Genomic DNA, 25,160 nt, shown 5'->3' with positions numbered 1-25,160 from the left:
GATAGGAGAGGAAAAGCATAAGAACAGCCAGTCATTGTCAGCTGCTCTCTAAAATATTGCTGGATTCACAATTGTCGAACATTAGCATTACTAAGAATGCCGGGGACAGAGTGTCACGTTGAATGTAGAATGATGACTTCATAGGAAGGCAAAGCTGAGGATATGACCAGTTTGCAGTCACAGAAAAATCAGCTTTAATTAATTTGAGTGCCAGCTCTGTGTATAATTACACAGCATGAGAGTTTGCATGCAAATGCAGAAATGCTGATTGTTCAAATACTTGCACTTGCTCATTAATACGTTGGGACTAAGCAGGGCTGGCAAGCAGACAGGGTACGGCACACACGGTGCCTGCAGGCTAATTTGTATTATACTGTAGTTAGCAAACAGATTTCAGATGTTTCTCCTTTCTTTAAATAATAAGCACAAAAATATGTATGTCATTTTCATCGGTGACATACCTTGTTTTCTTTTTGATTAAAATAAAATGTTTTGGGTTTTTGCAAAAGTGTTGAGGGTACATTAAACATTACTAGAACACTGATTTATAACCATTTGATATCAGTTACACTGATGCCAGATCTGGGATATTTCTATTTGACATTTCATGTAATTGTCCAAACTGATCATATTTCATAATTAGTGAAACTATATTCAAACAATGTAAGTTTATGATTAAATCCCATGGATGAACAAAGGGAGAGATACAGCTGTATTGCCTACTTGTCTGTCAAATCCAGTATCTTGTAGCCAGCATTGGCTAGGTCCAGAAGCTTCAGTAGGACTGATTTCTTTGTGAAAGTACCTAATCCTACAATGTCCTGTGGTGAGATTTTCCATTCTGACCACTGAATCTTTTCAGAGATCAGCTTCAACCAATGCCCAACTACCTTGACAACACCCTAGGGGAAAAAGTCTGCTTAAATCACTATGCCAGGAACATCTGAAAATTTATTAAGGAAATTGTATAAAAAATAAAGGGATTTGCCCAAGTTCTCCAAATCTAGTACTACTATCAATGCTGTCTGTTTTCTTGCAAACATTTCAATGCGTTTCAGTTCTACAAATATTTATACAGCACCAATTTCTGTTAGACACTGGAAAGCAGAGGATACACCATAGTAAGCCAGATAGATACAGTCTCCGCATTGGCTATCTCTTTTCTCCCAGGAATTGTCTCAGGAAGGATCCTAACTCAGTTCCCTGGGAAATAAATGCTTTTAGTAGTCATTACCTTGGGGAAAACTCACATTACAGAAACTTGAAATCTATGGCCTTCCATAAATACAGTTTTCATGGTCCTTCTGGGAACCTGACTTGCTCTCTGATATTCTTTCAACCTATTCTTGTGTAAGATGAAGGAAGCTACCTCTGCCTTGAGGGTTGAATGGAAATTTAAAGGATATGTGAAAGAGTCTGTCAGGCAAGCCCAAAAGTTTTGTAAGAATAGATTGAAGAGGAAGGCTGTCATAGCTTTCCCTGAAAGCCTATATCTGTAAGAATAGTCATTTCTCAAGGAAGAAAAGGTGAACATGCATTTAGGTGGATATGAGGCACTTTACACCATTGGGTGTGACCAAAAGTAGGCAGGCATCTACCTACGCGTTTTCACTATGACCAGCTGAGGAACACCAGCTAGACAGCATCGCCAATTCTTTCTAAAAAATCTGCCAATATACATGTACAAAGATGGAAGGTGACAATAAAAACACTCATACATACCACCTAAGCTTCCACTTCACTTTCAGAGTAGTCATAACCTTCTCATGCTACATATCACAAATATGCAAGAAGGAAGAAGAATGGTGAAATAACTCAAGGGTATCTTCATGATGTACAACACAGTAATTTCAGAACAGTGGTTTTCAGAGAATAACTATGAATTGCAAGTACCCTGAGCTCAAACAACTTTTCCATATAGCTCTGTCATGGTCAGACACACATGATTAGGAAACAAAAGAAAAAGAGAAAGAAATTTCCAAAATATGTATGAATTAAGAAAACAACATCTTGCTGGAACCAAAATACTAAAAAATATTTGCTATGTGGATTATTGGTATCTTTACCAAGGATAGTTAAAAAACATCATAGGGGTTTTTGCCTATAAGAAATGAATTCTAATGGGGTTATGGTAATATATGAAAGGAACCATATTCACAGATGATGCAAGTAATTTAATAAAGCTATTAAGGGATAGGAAAGAAAGATAATATATTTGTAAAGAAGAAAGAAGAGAATTTATTCTGGAGCTAGAAAATTTTCAGGAAACCTGAGAAAACTCTAGCTACAGAGATGAAGAAAGCATGTAACCCAGTGTAGAAGCACAACACACTGGGGTAGTTCAGGATGGTCAATCGCCCTGATTAATACAGCGTGAGAACCATAGAAAGAATGAAAGCAGCCAGTGAGTCAGCAATGATTAGGTCAACAAGAACTGTTTCCTGAGATTTGTGGGCTGCAATATGTATTCCACAGAAGACATATTTCAAGGACATGAGAAGAATGAAGGGGAGAATAATTGAAGATAGCAAATGTGAGGAATCTGTACCCAGAAAGTGAAGCGGAAGAAGTAAGCAAGGAAAGTTTTAGGCAAGTGGAGATTTGGCCATGTTTGTAGAAGAGAAGAAATTAGTGGAGCAGGGGCAATTGGAGTTGTTAGGGGAAATGTGTCATTAATGGAACAGGAGTTGGGAGGAATCCAGGTAGTTATGCTAGCTAGAGAGTTTTGTTTTCTGTTGTTGTTGTTGTTATCTTATTCCAAGAGAGGAGGACAGGAAAAGAGGATGGTGTCAGGAAATCTGAGGTGGAGGCAAGGAAAGTTATGAGAGTATGTGCTAGATGCCTTTGGTCCGGTGTGGACATTGGTGAGATCATCTCCTGGGAAATTAAGTATAGGAAAGGGTGGAAATGACATAGAGATAAAAAAAAAAAACTTCATTCTCGTACTGAAGAAAAGGGAGAGCAAAATAATTTAAAACAGTTTACAATGAAAATGGGTAAAAGAAAATGTAAGGAGAATGAAGAAATGGAAACTGGTTATTGTAAAGTTTCACTTAAACATTAACTTGTGCCAAGGTTAAATGAGTAATGAGTCTGGATTTGGGATTACCTAACAGTCTCTAAGTTTACATTTTCCAATATCAGCACACCAAAAGTAATGGGTTTTTGTTTGTTTGTTTTATTTTTAGTTTAGTGCTCTTGTATTCTACACTAAGGAAGGAAGTGTGGGGCAGATATCTGCATATGAAGTAAAGGAGGCCAGTGAGCCACAAGAGCTTAGTCTTTAAGGAAAAACCCATCATCTCTCTGGAGCTACCCCTTCCCCCTGCTTATCTTTGGCCTTGTTGGTAACAGTAAATGTATTTATTTAACTATGTGAGACAAGCCTGTATGGGGATGCTTAGGCCTCCCTTCATCATCATACTTCCCCTCTTATACAACCCAGATTCCTGTTGGCTCATACCACCTAGGTGAAACACCAAATTCAGGGCAGCTATCTCCTAAAAAGCAGTTAAATCTAATACCTATGCATTGCTTGGCAAAAAGAGAAGGCCCTAAAGGTCTGATTGTCTGCTTAATGCGTCTGGAATTACCATTAACATTTAGGATAGATGCATTCTTAGGCTTAGCTGGCTAGTCCGGTTTTCCTGCCTCAAGACAGAGCATAGCATATCAGTCACTAAGTGGCTGCCAGTGGACACAGGGCATCCCCTGGGAGTGGCGGGACTGGGTATGGTCTAACAGGGGTGCTGAGCATTGAGATTACTGGAGAGATTGGTGGTAGTGGTATGTGGATGTCTGGGCCCTCAAGGACCAGATAGTAATCAGTAGGAAAAGGAATAAGACAAAAATGGTCTCAGAATACGTCCAGTCCTGCCATTTGCTGCTGCTTCCAATTTCCTACTTCTTTGGTCCTCTTTCTCTGCTTTCCTCTTCCCCACCTTTCCCAGATCCCAAGTCTAAGGGTCCTGTTGACCAGGTGAAAGAGTTTGTAACATATAGGAAATAGAGAATGTTGAAGATTTTTAAACAAAGGAATGAAACTCACCTTAATTCAAAACCAAGGATTTCTTGAGGAGCTACTTTATGTCAAGCACTGGAGTGTATGTGGGGAATTTGAAGATAAACATGTCAGGCCTTTTACTTAAGGAATTCATCATCTAATGGAAAGACAAAACTGTTAAACTCAAATGCTGGATGACATAGAGGCACTGAAGAGAGGAAAAGAGGATGATGACAGAAAAAGACACTTCTGCAGAAAAAGAAAAATACTGGCAAAACAAATGTCTGAAGCAAATGCATGTATATATGGGAATGCACATAAATATGAACAAAAGCGTGTTTTTTTTGTTTTGTTTTATTTATTTATTTTTTGAGACAGAGTCCCGCTCTGTCGCCTAGGCTGGAGTGCAGTGGCGCGATCACAGCTCACTGCAACCTCCACCTCTCAGGTTCAAGCAATTCTCTGCCTCAGCCTCCCGAGTAGCTGGGATTACAGGCACCCACCACCACACCCAGCTAATTTTTGTATTTTTAGTATTGGCCAGGCTGGTCTTGAACTCCTGACCTCGTGATCCACCTGCCTTAGCCTCCCAAGGTGCTGGGATTACTAGCGTGAGCCACCACGTCCAGCCCTGTGTACTATTTTTCTCACTGCAATGTATAATGTTATTTGGATGCAGAAAAGCCTACAGGTGTGCATCACCATCCCAGGCTAATTTTTGTGTTTTTAGTGGAGACAGGGTTTCACCACATTGGCCAGGCTGGTCTCAAACCCCTGACCTCAGGTGATCTGCCCGCCTCTACTTCCCAAAGTGCTGGGATTACAGGCATGAGCCACCTTGTCAGGCTAGGAGCAGCTCTTAAATGGCTAAATTCCTGTAGCCAGGTCAGCCTGTGAAAGAACAGCAGGAAGCCAGCCTATAGAAAAGAGGTGATGGGCTGGGCGTCATGGCTCACACCTATAATCCCAGCATTTTGGGAGGCTGAGATGGGAGGATCACTTGAGGCCAGGAGTTTGAGACTGGCCTAGGCAACAGCAAGATTCCATCTCTATAAAAAATTTAAAAGGTTATATAAGCATGGTGGTAGTCTCAGATATTCAGGAGGCTGAAGCAGGAGGATCGCTTGAGCCCAGGAGTTCACAATTTCAGTGAGCTGTGATCATGTGAGCTATATGCACTCCAGCCTAAGAGACAGAGCAAGACCCTGTCTTTAAAAATAAAAATTTTAGGGCCGGGCATGGTGGCTCACGCCTGTAATCCCAGCACTTTGGGAGGCTGAGGTGTGCAGATCACGATGTCAAGAGATCGAGACCATCCTGGCCAACGTAGTCGCTACTAAAAATACAAAAATTAGCTGGGTGTAGTGGTGTACACCTGTAGTCCCAGCTACTTGGGAGGCTGAGGCAGGAGAATCACTTGAACCAGGGAGGTGGAGATTGCAGTGAGCGGAGATAACGTCACTGCACTCCAGCCTAGTGACAGTACAGGACTCTGTCTCAAAAATAAAAATAAAAATAAATAAAAATTAAAAATTTTAAAAAATATTTTTTAAAAGGGATGGAAAAGAGGATATAAATGGTGGAGATACCTTAGAGGAGAAATTGACAGGATTTTGCATATTATTGCAGAGAGAGACAGGAAAGCTGTCATACTTGACTTTAAGGTTTCAAAACTTGGTGATGACATTTTTGAAAAATAGGAAACACAGGAGGAGATGCAAGTGTGAGAGGGAAGATAACGAATCCAATTTGGACACAATGAGTGTTTGAGGTGCCAGAGCTTGTCTTTCCAGAGAAGAGCAGAGTACAGGTGGAAACCTGTATTTAGCACTGAGGAGATGCAGGGCTAACAGCAGAGCTGTGGGCATCCTCTGCAGACAAGACCCAAAGGATAGGTGAGATTGTCAAGATTGTCAACGAAAAGAGAGAACAGGCGAGAAAAGGGCTAAGGAACAAACTTTTAGATCACATACACATAGAATGCAAAGAGGAAAGAGACAGAAGTTGCAGTCACACAGTTAAAAAGAAAACTGAGAATGTCCCAAGAAAGGAAGAAAGGGTGGAGAGTTTCTGGAAGCAAGGCCTGATCAGGTTAACAAGGAGGAGACACAGACAAGGAAGATGGAATATGAGAATATTAGATGTCATAATGACTTAGTCATGGATGACTTTCAGGAGAGAAATTTCATGAAGAGATTCCTCTTCATAGGAAGAGAAGTCATAAGCTGGGTGATAAGGACATACCAAATGGCTCTAATGTATTTTAATATTGAAACAAAAGCAAAGCATTAAGCTTTCCAGGGGTTTAGCCCTAAATTGGAGGAACAGAAGATAAGAAGTAGGGACTACTTCAAAGGGTAAGGGAAGTAGTACCAATTTAACTTGGTCTGCTGTACCATTTTACCCAACCAGAGGCCTGTTGTAATCCTGGTTTCTCTCAAGTTGTTACTTCCCATCCTCAAGTGAAGGTGGGTGGTGGTTAATGGGGAAAGATTTGATGACTAAGGTTAATTATTAGAAAAAAAAATACAGTGTACAATTATCTGGAGGAAAAAAAGAATGACTAAGGCCATAAATCACAATTAGGCTCTTCCTACAATTCATGCTTAGGAATTAAAGGAATTTTCCCCTAAGAATGTCATCTCCACTCCACCCACTGTTCATGGTCTATTTTATCTTTTTGAATACAGTCTATCCTCATAGGAGAATGTACAAATTTCTTGCTTAGTATGGCCTGCCCATAGGAAAAGACCTTGATGATAATCCTTTCACGTGAAAGTATGTTCTTTGGCTCCTGGTGATTTTTAAAGGCTATAGAATTCTCACAATAGCTTTGCTATCTATGTACCTAATTCAGTGGTCAGTCTCCCTACCTTATTATGCTTAGTTTAAAAACTATGATAATCTGGACAATCCTAAATGAATGTGCATCTTTCCTTGGCTTTTGCTTGAATGTATGTCGTTGTTGTTGTTGTTGCATCCCCATGTTGTATGCTCAGTGCTCAGGTCTACCCCAAGCAATCTGATAACAAATAGCACCATATTACCTGTGAGTAGAATACTATTTTTGCCCTATTCAAACACTTTTTTTTAGCCACCCACAAACCCTCTTCAACTACATACAGATACCTGTTTAAGTGTGCAGCTGAGGTGTGGTATCTAGCTTACTGGAAGAGAATATAATTGTGTTTTTACCTAATAGGTAATATCTGTGTTATCCAAGAGTTATGTATGGGGAATATGAATTATCCATGTGCCACATGAACAAAGCATTCAGTTGCACTTAGCTTGTGTTCTTCTTTTCAAATATAAGTAGCTATTTTAAATGCCTACGCTTGTTCTCTATTTCTTTTTAGTTGTAAGAATATCTCTGCCACTTACGTAATTTTTGCAAACTTTTAATTTTTGTGTATATGTTTGTGTACATAAACACAAACACACACACACATACACACACACTCTGAAGCACTCAAGGAGGCACCTTCATAAACTTGCCCTGCATGGTTGCTGGTTTATCCATCAAAGGAATCATTACCAAGAGAATGCCTTGCTTTATATGCTTACTAAATTTTTTAAAAATGCTTTTCATTATATTTATGCAAACATAACTTGGCTAGCTCATAATTTACCAAATGCAAGCATTAGTCAGGGTTATTTCCAATCACTCAGAAAAATGTGCCTTTGTGTATTTTGATTATTTAAAGCAATATTGTTTCCATTATGCATATCTGTTGCCAGAACAGCATGACTGTCTTGACTGAATGAGGAAGTGGGAATGCTCTTAATTTTCATACATGCATCTGCAGAAGTACTTTTGATTGTTTAGCCAATGCACAGATAATGATGTAGGCATAAATGTTTTTGCACACATTTATTTTCCTTGGCACGGTAATGCAAAGGGTAATTACATATACTATTTTTTGCATTAAAATTTACATATATCTATACATTATATATATTCTAAATTGTAAGCTGAGGAAATGTTTAATATTTTGAAGCATAAACATTAGGATGGACTCCTTCTATAGAAATCTCTGTTATGTGATCACATTTTATTTATATACTTCAGCTAAACAGTTTTCTTTCTTTATTTTTTGCTTTGGGCTTATATAAGCTTTCTACCAAACTCTAAAGTTCTTAGGGATCAAATAGTGCCATTCAAACTTGCTTACCTTGCCTTGAAACACATCAATTTACTTAATCATTAGATGGGTTCATTATTTTCCAAGGGGACAGGAAAGGAAAACAGACAAGGTATTAGAGACCACTCTTCTGAATATGGTCTCACCATAACTATAGAATCAAACATTTTCTTTCTGGGTTACTATATTTCATTGAATCTAAGATGCTATCAATAGTAAGATGTACCCTTATTTTATATTCTAAAAAGAAAAACTAAAACTCTGCCAATGAAACTATGATATACTATTGATTGAACAAGTTATCCTCATTTCAGAGAAGTCATTAGGGTAATACAAAAGTAATTGTGGTATTTGCCATTAAAAGTACTGCAAAAGCAGCAATTACATTTGCACCAACCTAATGGGAGACAAGATCCATTTTACAATGGATAAAATAGGCTTTATGGAATAATTTAGAGAGCTTTAGCTCTTGTATAGTATGTTAACTATATCAGCCAACTCAATGGTGCTCCTTTCCTGAAAGAGACTAGCTCCTCTATTCAGTGAGACTAAAAAAATGTACTATGGATTCCAAATTGATTCTGCTGTTTCCCATGTACAGAGTTATCAAGAAGATATTTTATCTTTTAAGAGAGATGACTTTGGCTTGAAGGAAGCAGAATAGTATAAAAAGTAAACACAAAAAACAAAACAAAAAACCTTAGTGTTTGGAGTTTTTTATATTTTTTTTTAGTTTAAACTTTATTCTTGTTTCTGTGAGTCCTTAGGCTATGGGTTGATCTAGCTGACACACGATTTCCCTACTCACTGTCTCCTCAGTTCCCAGTTTTTCTGCCCATCAGTCTGTCTTCTGCATACCATTAAGAGGCATTTGAAATTTTGAGGGGGGTTAAATATGCCTTAAAATATCATTATAAAACAATGTTAAAAAATGGTCAACCAAGCTTTAAAAAAATTTTCAAAACATGCTAAAAACTATCCTGTTCCAAACAAATTCTTGTAAAATATATACATTGATAATGAAAGAAGTAAAGTCAATTGTTTGGCTATCAGAGAAGGGACTTACAGAGAAATAACTGGTTCCCCGACCCCCTCACCACTTCAACTTGATTTAATTAGTTGATTAATCATGGCTGAACAACTAATGACCTGTGGCCTGTCTCCTTATCTGTTTTGGAGATAGGCGTTATGAGGCAAGAAACAAAGCTAGGGGGAAATATTAAATTGCAATTTAATTGTTCATCACATATTGCATATCAAGATATTTTCTAACGTGTCAGATTCTTCTGGCATTATAGGCAATATTCACTTACTCATCACTCATCCATCTGTTAAATAAACCCATATGAAGCACCTCACGAATCTCAGGTACTCTGGATAGAAGGATGAACAGTGCTGCTTTCTATAGCAGTGGTTCTCAAACTTTTTGAGCTAAGAACCCATTTCTACTCTCAAAAATTATTGAGGATTCCAATAACTCTTGTCAGTCGCAGTGGCTCATGCCTATAATCCCAGCACTTTGGGAGGCGGGCAGATCACTTGAGGCCAGGAGTTCAAGATCAGCCTGGCCAACACGGCGAAACCTCATTGCTACTAAAAATAGAAAAAAATTGCCAGATGTGGTGGTGCACACCTGTAGTCCCAGCTACTCAGGAGGTTGAGCTATGAGAATCACTTGAATCTGGAAGGTGGAGGTTGTAGTGAGCTGAGATCATGCCACTGCACTCCAGCCTGGGTGACAGAGAGAGACTGCTCAAAAAATTAAAAAAAAAAAAAAAAACCAAGAACTTTTATTTTTTGTGAGTTACATCTCTCAATATTTACATTAGAAATTAAAATGAGAAATTTTAAAATATTTAATTGTTAATTCAATATTTATGAAGAAAATCAGCCTTGCACAGATACTACATGCAAAAAAGGAAGAATATTTTAATAGCCTTCTCAGATAAATGTGCTAGTCTTCTTTGATACTGAACAAAACTTTGACAAATAGTTTATTAAAGGTTAGTTGCGAGGTGGAATCTGAAACCATATCAATGAACATTTAAAAATCTGCTGCATTAAAACACATTGGTTAACCTTACATTTTGAATAGATTTTTAATCAATGTACTACATGCATGATTTTGCAACATGATGCATTGGTCATTTGGAAAGTATTGTTTCACTGAGTTATGTAGATTTCTCATATGTCAGCATATTTCATAAAACATTTTAAAGGAATCACCACTGTTAATATCACTACAAAGCTTATCAGAAAAGTCTTTACATATTAGGAAGCTGTCAAGTTCACAGTGACAGGTACAAATTGTTCTTCAGGTTACAATTCTTGTCTGCATGTTTGGATTTTACCATTGGCAATAAGTACTATTGATTGTTTTCCTTGAAGTGATTTGGCTTGCTTTCATTCATTGTTTAAAAACTATCTGCACAACACCTAAATCTGAATAACCATCGTTAGTCTGTCAGTTGCTTTTTAAAGTAAAAATGGTATTTCATGAAGAGAGCAGCTATGTCAGGTTACAACTCAAACATTTATCGCATAAGTGCTTTTCCTCAAGACAGTCAGACTTTGGTAGTCAGTGAAAGTGCTTTTTGCATGCATCCATTTTGTCATATAGAATATTAAAGATGTATATTCAGAGATTTAGATTTCATAAAATTAACAATGATTTCGCCGGGCGCGGTGGCTCAAGCCTGTAACCCCAGCACTTTGGGAGGCCGAGACGGGCGGATCACGAGGTCAGGACATCGAGACCATCCTGGCTAACACGGTGAAACCCCGTCTCTACTAAAAAATACAAAAAACTAGCCGGGCGAGGTGGCGGGCGCCTGTAGTCCCAGCTACTTGGGAGGCTGAGGTGGGAGAATGGTGTAAACCCAGGAGGTGGAGCTTGCAGTGAGCTGAGATGCGGGCCACTGCACTCCAGCCTGGGCGACAGAGCGAGACTCCATCTCAAAAAAAAACAAAAACAAAAACAAAAACAACAACAATGATTTCGTTGTTTTTAAAAAGACATCCTTAATTAAAATTAGTATTTTTTGTTTGTTGTTTGTTTTGTGTTGTTTTTGTTTTATTGTAAGTGTGAGGTGGCTAAGAATATGACTATAATGCTACATATGGTTTGGTGCCACAGTTTTAATTTATGCTAAGATGTTAGCAGTTTTTTTCTATCATCATTGCAAATGTCAACAGAGTGAAAAAGGCAAATAATGTCTTAGTATGATATTGAAAATAGATTTGACTTTATAAATCCCCCTGAAAGTGTCCAGGGACCCCAGAGGATCTGCTGACTTCACTTTGGGAACCTACTCTAGAGATTCAAAGGTTAAGGGAGAAGATAGATTAATGAACATGAATTTTCAGTGGTTTGTAATAAGTACAGTGATAGAGGAAAGAGAAAAAATATTTTCAGAGCACTTTCTAAAGGAGAATACATCTCAGTGTGATACTGAAGAACACCCAAGTGTCAGCCAAGTAAAGAAGGAAGTCTTTGGCTAATCGAATCCTGTGCCTGGGAATATGATTTCTGTTTTCATTTTACCAATGCTTTCTAAAGTCTAAAGACATCTCAACCATATGGTTTCTATATGGCAATTGGATACAAAAAAAAAGTATGCCCAGTCAAGTAAGGCCATTAATAAACAATTACCAGTCAAGGTTGAGTTACCATGGGAATTTGGAAGGAAGGACCTGGATAGTTGCATGAGATTCCATGTTGTATTGCATAGACATTTTTATGTGGTAAGCCAGATGTCATCTTTCAAGTACTTTTGGGCTCTGTGTCCCAATAGAAATAAATTCAAATCGGTCTTCATCAATATGACCTGACAAGATGTCATTGAACTATTTTAACTAACACTGAAAAAAGGTGAAATTACTGACATGGATTGAATTCCTAACATATGACTTGGTGACCTTACAGATATGATTATATTTAATTATCAAATAATTCAATAGGTATCCACAATATCCCTATATTTAAGACCAAGAGACTGAGGATCAGAGACATTAAGTAATACGCCAAAGGTTACAAAAGCACGTAGTATACAGAACTGGACTCTAAGCCAGCTGTGTCTAACTGGGAAATCACTGTTCTTTCTCAAACTGGGATATATATAACTGGGAACAGGCAGAGTTATATTAGGTGTAAGATAAGCCCCAGAAAACACACTGCCTATCATGCTGGAGCACCAATTTACCTGGATAGTGTATTTTTTTTTTTTTTTTTTGAGACAGAGTTTTGCTCTGCTGCCCAGGCTGGAGTGCAGTGGTATGATCTCAGCTCACTGCAGCCTCTGCCTCCCGGGTTCAAGTGATTCTCCTGCCTCAGCCTCCTGTGTAGCTGGACTACAGGGATGCACCACCACTTCCGGCTAATTTTTTGTATTTTTAGTAAAGGTGGCATTTCACCATGTTGGCCAGGCTGGTCTCAAACTCCTGACCTCAGGTGATCCACACACCTTGGCCTCCCAAAGTGCTGGGATTACAGGCATGAGCCACCATGCCTGGCCTAATAGTGGATTCTTATAATATTTTTTAAATTAAAAAAACCCAGATATAAAATGAAATGGAATGAAAATTATTTGACGATGGAGACTTCCAAAGCATTCCATCTTGAGAGGGAAGGACCTAGGATCTTCCTAGAGCATCCAAGAGTCAGAGTTCATAGTCCTCTGCATTGATGGAAATTTTGAGATACACCCTGAGACATGCATTTTTATGTCAGACAAACTAATGTGTTTTGCCCAGTAACTAGACCAAATGCTGTTCAGTTAGTGTGCAAAGCAGTCTAAAAGTGCTCCTATTTCCTGATTGTTGTGGGTATAACACACATTTCTAAGCATGTTTCACAGATGTGACATCAGCATGTCCCAGAAGAGGTAAGGTTAGAAGGGAAGAAACGATTAACTCTAATATTTACAAACAGCCACTAATAGTCAATGATAGTGATGATGATGAGAATAAGTGTGATGAAAATGATATTTTTTGAGTATCTACCATGTGCTGAGCACTATGCATAAATTCATCATCTTAAGTAAACTGCACAACGATCTTGTAAGTTGATCTTATTGTCCCCCTTTGTGTATGTACCCAGACATAATACTATGCATTGTGTTATCTCAACAAGTCTGTGAGCTATTATTATCCATATGCTGCTGACAAAAAATTAGTCTCAGAGTGGATAAGTAATCGCCCAAGTTTATACAGTAAGTAAATGATGGAAATACGCAAAGACTCTGAGGTGCCTGTCTCAAAAGCCCTAGATCATTCCATGCCATGCTGCCTTGATATTAGGTAGAGATACTGTATTAGTCTGTTCTCATGCTGCTAATAAAGGCATACCAGAGACTGGGTAATTTATAAAGAAAAAGAAGTTTAATGGTCTCACAGTTCCACACGGCTGGGGAGGCCTCACAATCACATGGCGGAAAGTGGAGGAGGGGAAAAAGCATGCCTTACAGGGCAGCAGGCAAGAAGGCGTGTGCAGGGAAACTGCCCTTTATAAAACCATCAGATCTCATGAGTCTTATTCACTATCACGAGAACAGCATGGGAAAACCCTCTTCCGACGATTCCATTACCTCCCACCAGGACCCTCCCACGACACGTGGGGATTATGGGAGCCACAATTCAAGATGAGATTTGGGTGGAAACACAGCCAAACCATATCAGATACCTATATAATTTTTCATTTAAATTTGGATACTTTTGAAAGTAAAAGTAGATACTACTAATAATTGTGCCAGAGCAAGAGACATAAATTAAGATTACCTCAGAAGATAAGGAATAGTTACCTCACTATTAGGCAAAGATAGAGGCTGAGTGGTATCAAACTTCTCAAATATATATGCATCAAGATATTTCTTTATTTTAAAATATTGACTAATCATTTCACCTCAAGCAACCTTTTATAGTATGGGGCAGGGCAAGGAGAAGGCACATATGTATGCTTAATACTCAAGAAATAATTTTTACCTAGCAATTTATAGAGTAAAAAACATGCATCATTTTTGATATATTTTTATACACAATATAATAGAAGTCAGGTACAAAACTTTAAAGGGATAAAGATTTAGAAAACTAGAAAACCCTAATTCAGTTTTAGAAATTAATGAATGTGGCACTTACGATATGCTGAAATATGATAACTTACTGATGGAGGGGAGAGAATTTTGAGAAGTGTGCTACATACTTGAATATTTCCTATTTCAGAAATAATCCTGTAACAATAACTTGAGACAGTTTTATATAATTGTGGCAAGTAGTCACTCCACCTTGATTCAAGTACAGGTTTGGGCATTTTTTTTTCTTTTGTAGTTGCTTCTACTCAATGTATCATAGGTGTAAGTCCTTAATTTCTCTCCAGTAAAAGAAGAATAGCTTATAATTTCTTTTGTTTCTTTTTCTTTGATGCAAGAGTTCTCTCCTCCCAGTTTTTAACCTGCTTTGTTCAGACATTTTTTCTGCTCTGTTTTTTTCTTTTTTACTCCTCAGTAGATTTACATAAAGTTAAGTGACTTAAGCTGTTTGTGACATTATTTTTGGATTTTACTGCTTCTTGCTTTGGCTGCTCCTGATCATATCCAGATTTATTTTCTAGAGGAAGCTAATTTAGTAAAAAAAAAATTTTTTTTGGTAAAATAAGTACTATAAGCTTTCAACCAAACAGGGCACTCAAATGTACAGAAGAAAAAGCCACATTTATTCACAAACAGATGGGTTTTTCTTTTTTCCTTTTTTTAATTCTAAAGAGACATATATATATTCTTGAGTAATACAATATGTACTAGCTTTGAACAAACATTTTATGCAGACATTAGGTCTACACAGGAGAAAAAGCACAAGCTCAAGTAATATAATTTACCACTGTGAGATTTTTCTGTTAGTATGTATATGCATCTTATAAATTCTTGTGCTTCAAGTTGCCTTTCAACCTTTTAAAATCATCCCTATGAATCTTTTCAGTTGGCTGGACATAAGAAAAGGAGACTTTTCTCATGAATGAATATGAGAGTTATTATGTTAAGCGTGGAGTAAGAGTGTGCTGAGCACTTAATGCGACATGACATGCCTGGTACTCCCCACAAGCTTACCTTCAAAAGGATGAGACACAGACAAATATAGTTCTGCATACATGTCAAATGGCCAAGTGCTGAGAGGGAAATATCTCTTATCCCCCTGCTTTTTTTCCATTGTCTCTTCATGAGACCAAGGTCACAAAACCTAATGAGGAACAGAAGTCAAAGGAAGTCGAGTTCTTAGGTCCCCTGTACAGTACCTGGATTATAATTAATAGCTGAGGTTTTGAGGCCAACCAGATCAAGAAAGGCAAGATGTTCTGTTCCCACAGGCACCTTTAAGCTTGGCAATGCTAAAGTTAGGGATGGTTTGCCTCTTCAAAGCCCCACAGCATCGTAATTGCTCAAGGTACTGAAATATATGATATCATTTCATATGAAAATGGGGCAAGGACAGAGAGAAGAAAGACTCAAGTGATAGAGAAGAAAGAGGAGCATTTTACTATTATATTTTTATACTAATGACCTTCACTTGGTCTCTAACACAGTCTGTCAGATCTTAAAAGTTTATTTCTAGCCTTAAAGAAAGTAGCTTGAACAGTTCATATTTCTGGATATGGCAGGCAGTGTGGTAAAGGAAAAAGCAAAGTCCCTGCAGGCAGAGAGATGTGTGCTTGATCAGTTCTGCTATAGACTTTGCATGACCTTAAGCAGCTTTCTTAGATTATTCGAGCTCTATTTTGTTATCTGTAAAATGGTGACAATAATACTTATTTCCCGGTGTTATTCTGAGTACTGAATGAGTTCTTATACCCAAAGCATTTAGTACAGGGCCTGCATGAGTTTGTGTTCATTCACTGGGTATTGCTATTGTCATTAAAAATTTAATTTTATTCTCAGAAATTACATTTTATTCTGTCATAACCTTATAGACCAAAAACAAAAGGGGTAATCTGTACCTTCTCCTCCCTGTGTGGCTGGCACTTTCAGAGAAAAATCTCTTAAAAGGAAATTAAAGCAGTGCAACCACCTGTGATTTGTCAGGGTCATATAAAAGAGCTATACACCACCACCACCATCAACAACAAAATGGGTATCTAAGAACTAGATTAATCCAGGTTTGAAACCATCAAAAGAAGCATAAAAGGGTAAAGCCACAAAAATCATTACGTATTCTGAAAAGTATGTACAGAAGGTAAATTACATTTTGTGTGTGTGTGTGTGTGTTTTGCGGTAATAAGGAGGATTAAAGTAATATTTAAAGTGGTTAAGAAATCTGGACATGGGCTCAAATGCAACTCCACTATGCAGCATTTGATCTTCAAAAAAATAAAGTGTTATTTAGTTTTTGATCCTCAGTCTTCTCATCAAAAATTGGGAATAATAACAGACTTACTTCATAAGATTGTCATGAGGCTTATATGGGATACTGCATGTAAAGCAATCACTGAAATCCTGCATTAAGGATGAAATCTTGTTATGAGCATACATGAGCCTTTTGCCTCTATTTAGCATGGGTTGGTCATGTTGTCTCCATTTTCTCTTCTGGCTGTTTCTCTAAATTATCAGGACTTCCCAAAGCAAATGCTTGGGAATGTCTGCTTCTGGAATATTTGAATGCACTTGAGAACTCCCTGAGAAAGAAGCATTCTAGAGTGTAAAATCATGAGCCAGTTATATATGATTCTCTGGTTAAGTCCACAGGCACTCAGTCTGGGCTTCTCTCCTTTGGAAAGAGGTACAGCATGGCTCCCACAAGGCCAACTACAAGTCAAAGGCCATGCATGATGTTTTGACTTTTCACCATCAAAATTCATCTATCAGTGAAGCACAGTTCATATGACTAATCTTGTTTGATTTGGCAATGAAGTGAAATGTCAATAGGCTTCCTATTTTGACTGAAATTATTAAATATACCAAAGGGAATATTACATGTGTGTTAGTCATCCCAGAATAAAGATGAGCATACATCCCTGAAAACTTCAACTCCGCTAATGGGATAATGGATCACCAGAATATTTTATATTTCAAATGCATACTTTGTTCACATTCTTGCTTCACTTGGAGAATTGTGTCACTGTTGCCAAAGTCTTGGGTTTCCTTTACTCCATGCCTGGATTCTCCATTGACACTAATGGGAATTTCACCTTCCAGCACAAGACAATATATGAAACTAAAATGACAATAGCAGAAGGAAAATAATACATTTTGTACATTGTGCTACAGAATTTTTTTTGACTGTTTCTGTTACAGTCATTGACTATTGCTAAGAAAGATCCATTTGGAAACCCAAAAACATATTGTCTCTAGAGGCTAGTCTTTTGAAAACATACTTTTACCCTTATATGTCATCACAAATTACATAAAAGAATAATTATAGATCAATCTACATAGTTTTAATTTTGTGGTTGGTTAATTATAAAATCATACGTCTCTGGCACTGCCATTAGTCTATAAGGTACGTGTATCTTGCTCTGTGGCAAGGTTGGAGTGCAGTGGTGCGATCTTGGCTCACTCCAACCTCTGCCTCCTGGGTTCAAGTGATTCTCCTGCCTCAGCCTCCCTAGTAGCTGGGACTACAGGCATGCACCACCATGCCCAGCTAGTTTTTGTATTTTCAGTAGAGACGGAGTTTCACCATGTTGGCCAGGATGGTCTCAATCTCTTGACCTCATGATCCACCTGCCTCGGGCTCCCAAAGTACTGGGATTACAGGCGTGAGTCACTGCATTTTGGGAGAAAAGATTGTCCATATTTTCTTAAGGAAACATAATGCAAAATCTGCCATTTACTGAAATTAAAAGTATGATGAAATTTTTGTAGTTCATGCTCACACATTAGCAATAACCTGTAGAGCTATGAGTTGATAGAATGTAGCATTAAACAAAAAAAATCCTCTGTGAAAGAACAGATACAAACCCCATTTATATGAGTGACCAAATGTCAAAAATGTAGTAATGTGGTTTGTGGACTGTCCTGTTCATTATTTTGCTGACTTGGAAACCTTAAAGTGTTTTGTATCCTTTTCATTATCTATAAAATTATGAATTGTAATGGAATTTACACAAAAATCCTCCTGGAGAGTGGAGACTTTACTGCATAGTCAGCTTTGCCTTATAATCCAATCTTCCCCAATGCAGTTGGTATGGCAGTTGCCAAACTCAAACAGCAGGATCTCTTTTGTAAAGAAAAGTATGAATTTGAGCTATAAAATGAGCAGAATATTTTTCTATTACTCTGGATGTTTCCTCTTGCTGCGTTTACATGAGAAGTCTAGCAGGAGGTGTTATTAAACAGCCTCAGAAATTAGCCCCAAAACAATTATCTTGGTTTAGCTATGGAAAAAGACACCAGAGGCTTAACGAAAAGAGCATTTGAATTTTTGTGATTGAATATCTGTTGGACACCTCTGTAGTTATTAACCCTTATGGACAGGATTTCAGATTTTTAAAAACTATTTTTAATTGAATTGGTTTTGGAAAACTGGAGATTAAAAACACTTTTCTAGCCTGTGTTAAGAGATCCCAAAGCAAACTGAGTAATAATGGATTCTTTAAAAGTTTGGTTTAAACTTTGCCTCCTGGCAAGGAATATACCCTTTTCAACATAAATTAGGGTTTTCATATTACAATAGATTTATAGAACTAAGTAAGAAAGAATATCTCTAGTCATATAGGCCACCATACGTTCCTTACAATCATTATCTTCCAACATCCATGGCTTTCTTCATGTTTAGTAGTAAATTTGCTATGAATTAAAGCTTCCTACAGACTCCTTAAGACAATATTCCACAAGTTACTATATTTTTCAGTTTTTTATCTTTCTCTACACATAGCCAGAACATCAGGTTTCCCAATCCTGCTTCTTTCTCGTGTTCTTTTACCATCCCAAGTAATTTCTCGATCTTTATAGTATTTGCTATTTTTAAATATTTGTTGGCTGTTATCATGTCAAATGTTAAGTTACTTAGCCAGTTGCTTTATTCTTTCCTCTCAAGCTCCTCTCCCAACCTCACCTCCCCAGTCACTTCATCACTTTTTTTTTCTTTTCTCTTTACTCTCTCCAATCTTCCACATATTTCTGGAATTGAGTTTATCCAAACCGAATGCACTTTTCCAGGTGCATCATATATCATCCCCTAGGTCTGGGATATGATGGTTCTTTGTATACAACCCAATGCTAGTGGAGTTTGTCTTTTTTTCTGATCACTGTCAGCATGTTGACTCAGAGTGTTTTTTGAACATCTCCCGCTGATTCCTGAGGGAGCCTTTCTGCAAGTGGGCTATCCTCTACCTGGTAGTCTATTTTTAAAATGTGATATGGGAGAAAACATGATTTTGTGGACTGTGTTAGAAAACATGTCCAGGTGCCACATTCCACCCCCTGCCATTTTTAGAAACAAATCTATTTTCTTGGCATTTATTTTTGTTTAACTATATTTTATTATGAAAATGTAATGGTAGCATATGCAGACAAATTGCTGCTGAGGTTGCCAGAGTGAAAACAGAGATTCTTCTAGCCATATTACAGACATTTTTTAAAAAGTAGTTGAAAAGGCCAGCATTCTTTGAAATTAAAAGCATTCTCTGAAATTAAAAGCATTCTTTTTTTTTTTTTTTCTTTTTTGAGACGGAATCTTGCTCTGTCACCCAGACTGGAGTGCAGTGGTGTGATCTTAGCTCACAGTAAGCTCTGCCTCCAGGGTTCAAGTGATTCTCCAGCCTCAGCCTCCCGAGTAGCTGGGATTACAGGCCACCACGCTTGGCTAATATTTGTATTTTTAGTATACGTGCTGCCGAAGCGAGCACAATATTTGTATTTTTAGTAGAGACGTGGTTTTACCTTGTTGCTCAGACTGGTCTCAAACTCCTGAGCTCAAAGTGATCCGCCTGCATCGGCCTCCCAAAGTGCTCAGATTACAGGCTTAAGCCACTGCGCCCAGCCAAAGCATTCTTTATTTAATGTTAACAATTGAGGTCTTTATATTTTCTTCACCTATTCATTTTTTTAAACTGCTTCTTCTGACCATCAAACTAGTTCACAGTAGGTACAAAACAGGGTGAGAAGCAAGAGAAAAGAAATATAAAATTAAATATGAAACTACGAAATTTTAGTAATACAAATTTCAGTTATACAATTTTTTTCTATATCATCATAAGGAAGTACTACTCAATATAAAAAGGCTATTGCAGCTATTAGATGGAAGTAGGTTACACCAAAATCAACCACAAGTTACTTGAAGCAGTGTAAGAAAAGATTATGTAACACCTATATATCAATAAAGCAAAACTGGGTAACTTGTGAGTCTGATGAACTGGGGAAAAATACTCACTTACATATTAACATATATTTATGTTTTATATATTACATATGTTTTATATGTTAACATAAATAAATAAATATCCATGGAGTCTAAGGGGTTATCAATTACATAAACCTACTCCCACTGATTTGATAACAGCTTTTCAGAAAATGAACTATATAAAATTTAAATAATTTTCTTTTTTTTTTTTTTTAAATAGAGCTGGGGTCTTGCTATGTTGCCCGGGCTGGTCTCAACCTCTTGGACAAAAGTGATCCTCCTGCCTCAGCCTCCCAAAGTGCTGGGATTACGGGTGTGAGCCACTGCACCTGGCCAGATTTAAACAATTTATTTTTGCTAAATGACAACAGCATACATTTATCTGTATAATTACACGTCACTCTCATCTTTGAATTACAATCAAAATTTAACTCAAAACCTCTTTTAATATACTTGGAGTCACTTTTGAGGCTTTATGATGGTATCAAAGAGATAACCACACTGCTTTTAGTTCATTCACTTTCAATTATATATCTCAATTAATACTACTTTAGTTATATATCCGAACAACAGACCCAAATTAATCTTGAAGAATAAAGAAATTTCTTGGCTTTTGTAAGTGAAAAACATGCAGGTAGGCCGGGCATAGTGGCTTACACTTGTAATGGCAGCAATTTGGGAGGCAGAAATGGGATGATCTCTTGAGCCCAGGAGTTCAGGACCAGCCTGGGCAACATGGCAAAACCCAGTTTCTACCAAAAAAATACAAAAATCGCTTCTGTGTGGTCACGCCAAGCCAGTGCCTGGGGCTGGAACTGGGCCACAGCCCCTCAGCTATGCCCACCGCTTCCCGACCATGGACCCCCGCAAAGTGAACGAGCTTCAGGCCCTTGTGAAAATACGTAAGCAGGATCTGAGCATTCTGCACGCCGAGGAAATGAGCTTCCTGAGGGAGTGGGTGGAGAGCATGGGGGTAAAGTACCACCTGCTACTCAGAAATCTAAATCAGAAGAAAATACCAAGTGGAAAAAAACCTGACAGTAAGAAGGTGGAGGAAGACTTAAAGACAGACAAACCATCAAGTGAGGAAAGTGATCTAGAAATTGATAATGAATGTGTGATTAAACCAGACACTGATGCCTCTCGAGAAATGGGAGATGAAAATTCAGAGATAACAGAGGAGATGAGATCAGGCAAATGATAAGAAAGTGGCTGCTATTGAAGCCCTAAATGATGGTGAACTACAGAAAGCCATTGACTTATTCACAAATACCATCAAGCTGAATTTGCACTTGGCCGTTTTGTATGACAAGAGGGCCAGCATCTTCATCAAATTAAAGAAACCAAATGCTGCCATCTGAGACTGTGACAGAGCCATTGAAATAAATCCTGATTCAGCTCAGCCTTACAAATGGCAAGTGAAAGCACACAGACTCCTAGGCCACTGGGAAGATGCAGCCCATGATCTTGCCCTTGCCTGTAAATTGGATTACGATGAAGATACTAGTACGATGCTGAAGGAAATTCAACCTAGGGTACAGGAAATTGCAGAAGAAAGTATGAGCGAAACCTGAAGAGCCGGAGAACAAAGAATAGAAAGAGTTAAGAAGGCTCGAGAAGAGCGTGAGAGAGCCCGGAAGGAGGAAGAAGCCAGACGACAGTAAGAAGCTCAGGGTGGCTCTTTTCCAGGTGGCTATCCTGGGGGAATGCCTGGTAATTTTCCCGGAGGAATGTCTGGAATGACCCAAATGCCTGGACTCAATGAAATTCTTAGTGATCCAGAGGTTCTTGCAGACATGCAGGATCCAGAAGTTATGGTGGCCTTCCAGGATGTGACTCAGAACCCAGCAAATACATCAAAATACCAGAGAAACCCAAAGGTTATGAATCTTATTAGTAAATTGTCAGCCAATTGGAGGTCAAGCATAATGCCCTTCTGATAAATAAAGCCTAAGCTGAAGGAAAAGCAACCTAGATTACCTTATGGATGTCACAATAATACAAACCAGTGTACCTCTGACCTTCTCATCAAGAGAGCTGGGGAGCTTTGAAGATAATCCCTACCCTTCTCCTCCAAATGCAGCTGAAGCATTTTACAGTGATTTGCCATTAGGGTATTCATTCAGATAATGTTTTCCTACTAGGAATTAATCCCTACCTCTCTCCCCCAAATGCAACTGAAGCATTTTACGGTGGTTTGCCATTAGGGTATTCGTTCAGATAATGTTTTCCTACTAGGAATTACAAACTTTAAACACTTCTTAAACCTTAAAAATAGTTAAAACAAATTTAAAGGGTCTGTTAATTTTTATATTTTTCTTTTTTTTTTTTTTTGAGACAGAGTCTCGCTCTGTCGCCCAGGCTGGAGTGCAGTGGCCGGATCTCAGCTCACTGCAAGCTCCGCCTCCCGGGTTTATGCCATTCTCCTGCCTCAGCCTCCCGAGTAGCTGGGACTACAGGCACCCACCACCTCGCCCGGCTAGTTTTTTGTATTTTTTTTAGTAGAGATGGGGTTTCACCATGTTAGCCAGGATGGTCTCCATCTCCTGACCTCGTGATCCGGCCTCCCAAAGTGCTGGGATTACAGGCTTTAGCCACCACGCCCGGCCATATTTTTCTTTACTAATCATTTTGGACTTTTTTCCTTTGAATTATTGGGAAGGGAAGATATTTATGTATGGAAGATTATTGCTCTAATTTGAGTGAAACAAGTTTATTAGTGCAAGGCAAACATAACTCATTTGAGGATAGACTTTGTGTTGGATATGTGGTTCCTGAAGCATTTTTGCTTGTCTTTTTAAATGCTTTATCCTTTTCTTTAAATACTTATTTCAATAAAACTAACTGGGACCACCAGTATTTCAGTAGGACCTGGGTAGGGACTGGAAGTACTTAGCAGGGCAGTGGCAATCTTGCTGTATTTTAAATAGCATGCGTCCTTGGGCAGGTTGCCCTTAAATCTTACCCAGTGGTGAAGGGATTTTTTTTGTAATGCTGCAGTAGAGTTGGAATACTTAGTTCTGTTCTTGTCCAATATATCTAATAAATGTTTCATATTATTTCCACATAGGGAAAATAAGGGAATATTTTTCTTTTTATATTTCTATGCTTAAAATTCTCTTTCCTAGTCAAAAAATGCCCAGCTTGCCGGGCGTGGTGGCTCAAGCCTGTAATCCCAGCACTTTGGGAGGCCGAGACGGGCGGATCATGAGGTCAGGAGATCGAGACCATCCTGGCTAACACGGTGAAACCCTGTCTCTACTAAAAAATACAAAAAACTAGCCGGGCGAGGTGGCGGGCGCCTGTAGTCCCAGCTACTTGGGAGGCTGAGGCAGGAGAATGGCGTGAACCCAGGAGGCTGAGCTTGCAGTGAGCTGAGATCTGGCCACTGCACTCCAGCCTGGGCACACAGCAAGACTCCATCTCCAAAAAAAAAAAAAAAATGCCCAGCTCTGTGTCTGCTTTCTGCTTGTTACATTTTTCTCCCTTACTTTTCTTGGGCTAAAGACAGGCTTTTTCCACCAGCATCATCACTGCTATCATCATTAACAGCATAATTATACAAGCATATTTAATGCTGAGTTTAATTTAATATGTAATACATAGAGTAATTGTAGGGTAATACCCACAACAACTGTAGTTTCTTACTTGGCCATGAGAATGCTTATTTAAGTGTTAGACTTCCACTCTGGTGAAATCTTGTCATATCAAAAGATACTGGAAAGAGGGATTCCCTTTGTTGTTTGGTCTTCTACTTAGAAAATACCTATTGGAGTCAGAGTTTATCTTGTAGTATTCATCTTTGTATTTTGAAGATAATAAGGTTTGAATTACATTGATATGCACAAAGGGGAACCAATTTTTTTGATCCAATGTGAATTATAAATGAGATAATCCAGTTATTCATTGTAGAGTTGTTGAGACTATAAAAGACTCATTGTCTTTGTATTCAGCTCTTCCTTAAATAGTGTAACCATACCCCCACCTCTCCTTGCTTTCTTTCCCTCCCCTCCAATGATAAAGAAAATGATAAATTTTCTGTTGTGTATTCCATTCTTATTTTAAATAAGACTAAGTATAAACATTGTACCTGATATTGCTACCCTTCTACCAATATTTCAATTTAAAGTGCTAGCGCTTAAAAACATTTTCATGGGATAAGACCTTCTGTACTTTGCTTATTTGAAGAATCAGTGGTAGGAGCAGTGAAGTAAATTCTATGGAGTACATTTCTAAAATAGTACATTTCTGGAATCATAAATAAGTTTATTCAGGTTCCTACCCTTTGCTGTACACAAGCAGACAGAAATGCATCTGTTCCGTAGATGATAAAAAGCTATTATGCTGATAGAGCATGCTTTTAAAATCCTTTAAAAACACTCACCATGGCCGGGCGCGGTGGCTCAAGCCTGCAATCCCAGCACTTTGGGAGACCGAGGCGGGCGGATCACGAGGTCAGGAGATCGAGACCATCCTGGCTAACTCGGTGAAACTCCGTCTCTACTAAAAAAAAAATACAAAAAACTAGCCGGGCGAGGTGGCGGGTGCCTGTAGTCCCAGCTACTCGGGAGGCTGAGCCAGAAGAATGGCGTGAACCCAGGAGGCGGAGCTTGCAGTGAGCTGAGATCTGGCCACTGCACTCCAGCCCGGGCGACAGACTCCGTCTCAAAAAAAAAAAAAAAAAAAAAAAA

At 38.3% G+C, this 25,160-nt stretch overlaps 1 protein-coding gene and 1 pseudogene across 2 annotated transcripts in view; both read left to right on the top strand.

Annotated features, from left to right (window-relative positions):
• ADGRL2 (adhesion G protein-coupled receptor L2) overlaps window positions 1–25,160 on the top strand; it is a 698,223-nt gene that overhangs the window by 399,607 nt on the left and 273,456 nt on the right. The window lies entirely within an intron of this gene.
• On the top strand, window positions 21,326–22,409 carry LOC111539294 (annotated as a pseudogene).

The sequence above is a fragment of the Piliocolobus tephrosceles genome, chromosome 1, assembly GCF_002776525.5.
Source record: "Piliocolobus tephrosceles isolate RC106 chromosome 1, ASM277652v3, whole genome shotgun sequence".
Classification (NCBI taxonomy): domain Eukaryota; kingdom Metazoa; phylum Chordata; class Mammalia; order Primates; family Cercopithecidae; genus Piliocolobus; species Piliocolobus tephrosceles.
Note: the sequence above shows the minus strand (reverse complement) of the source record. Positions and strands in the feature narration are given on the sequence as shown.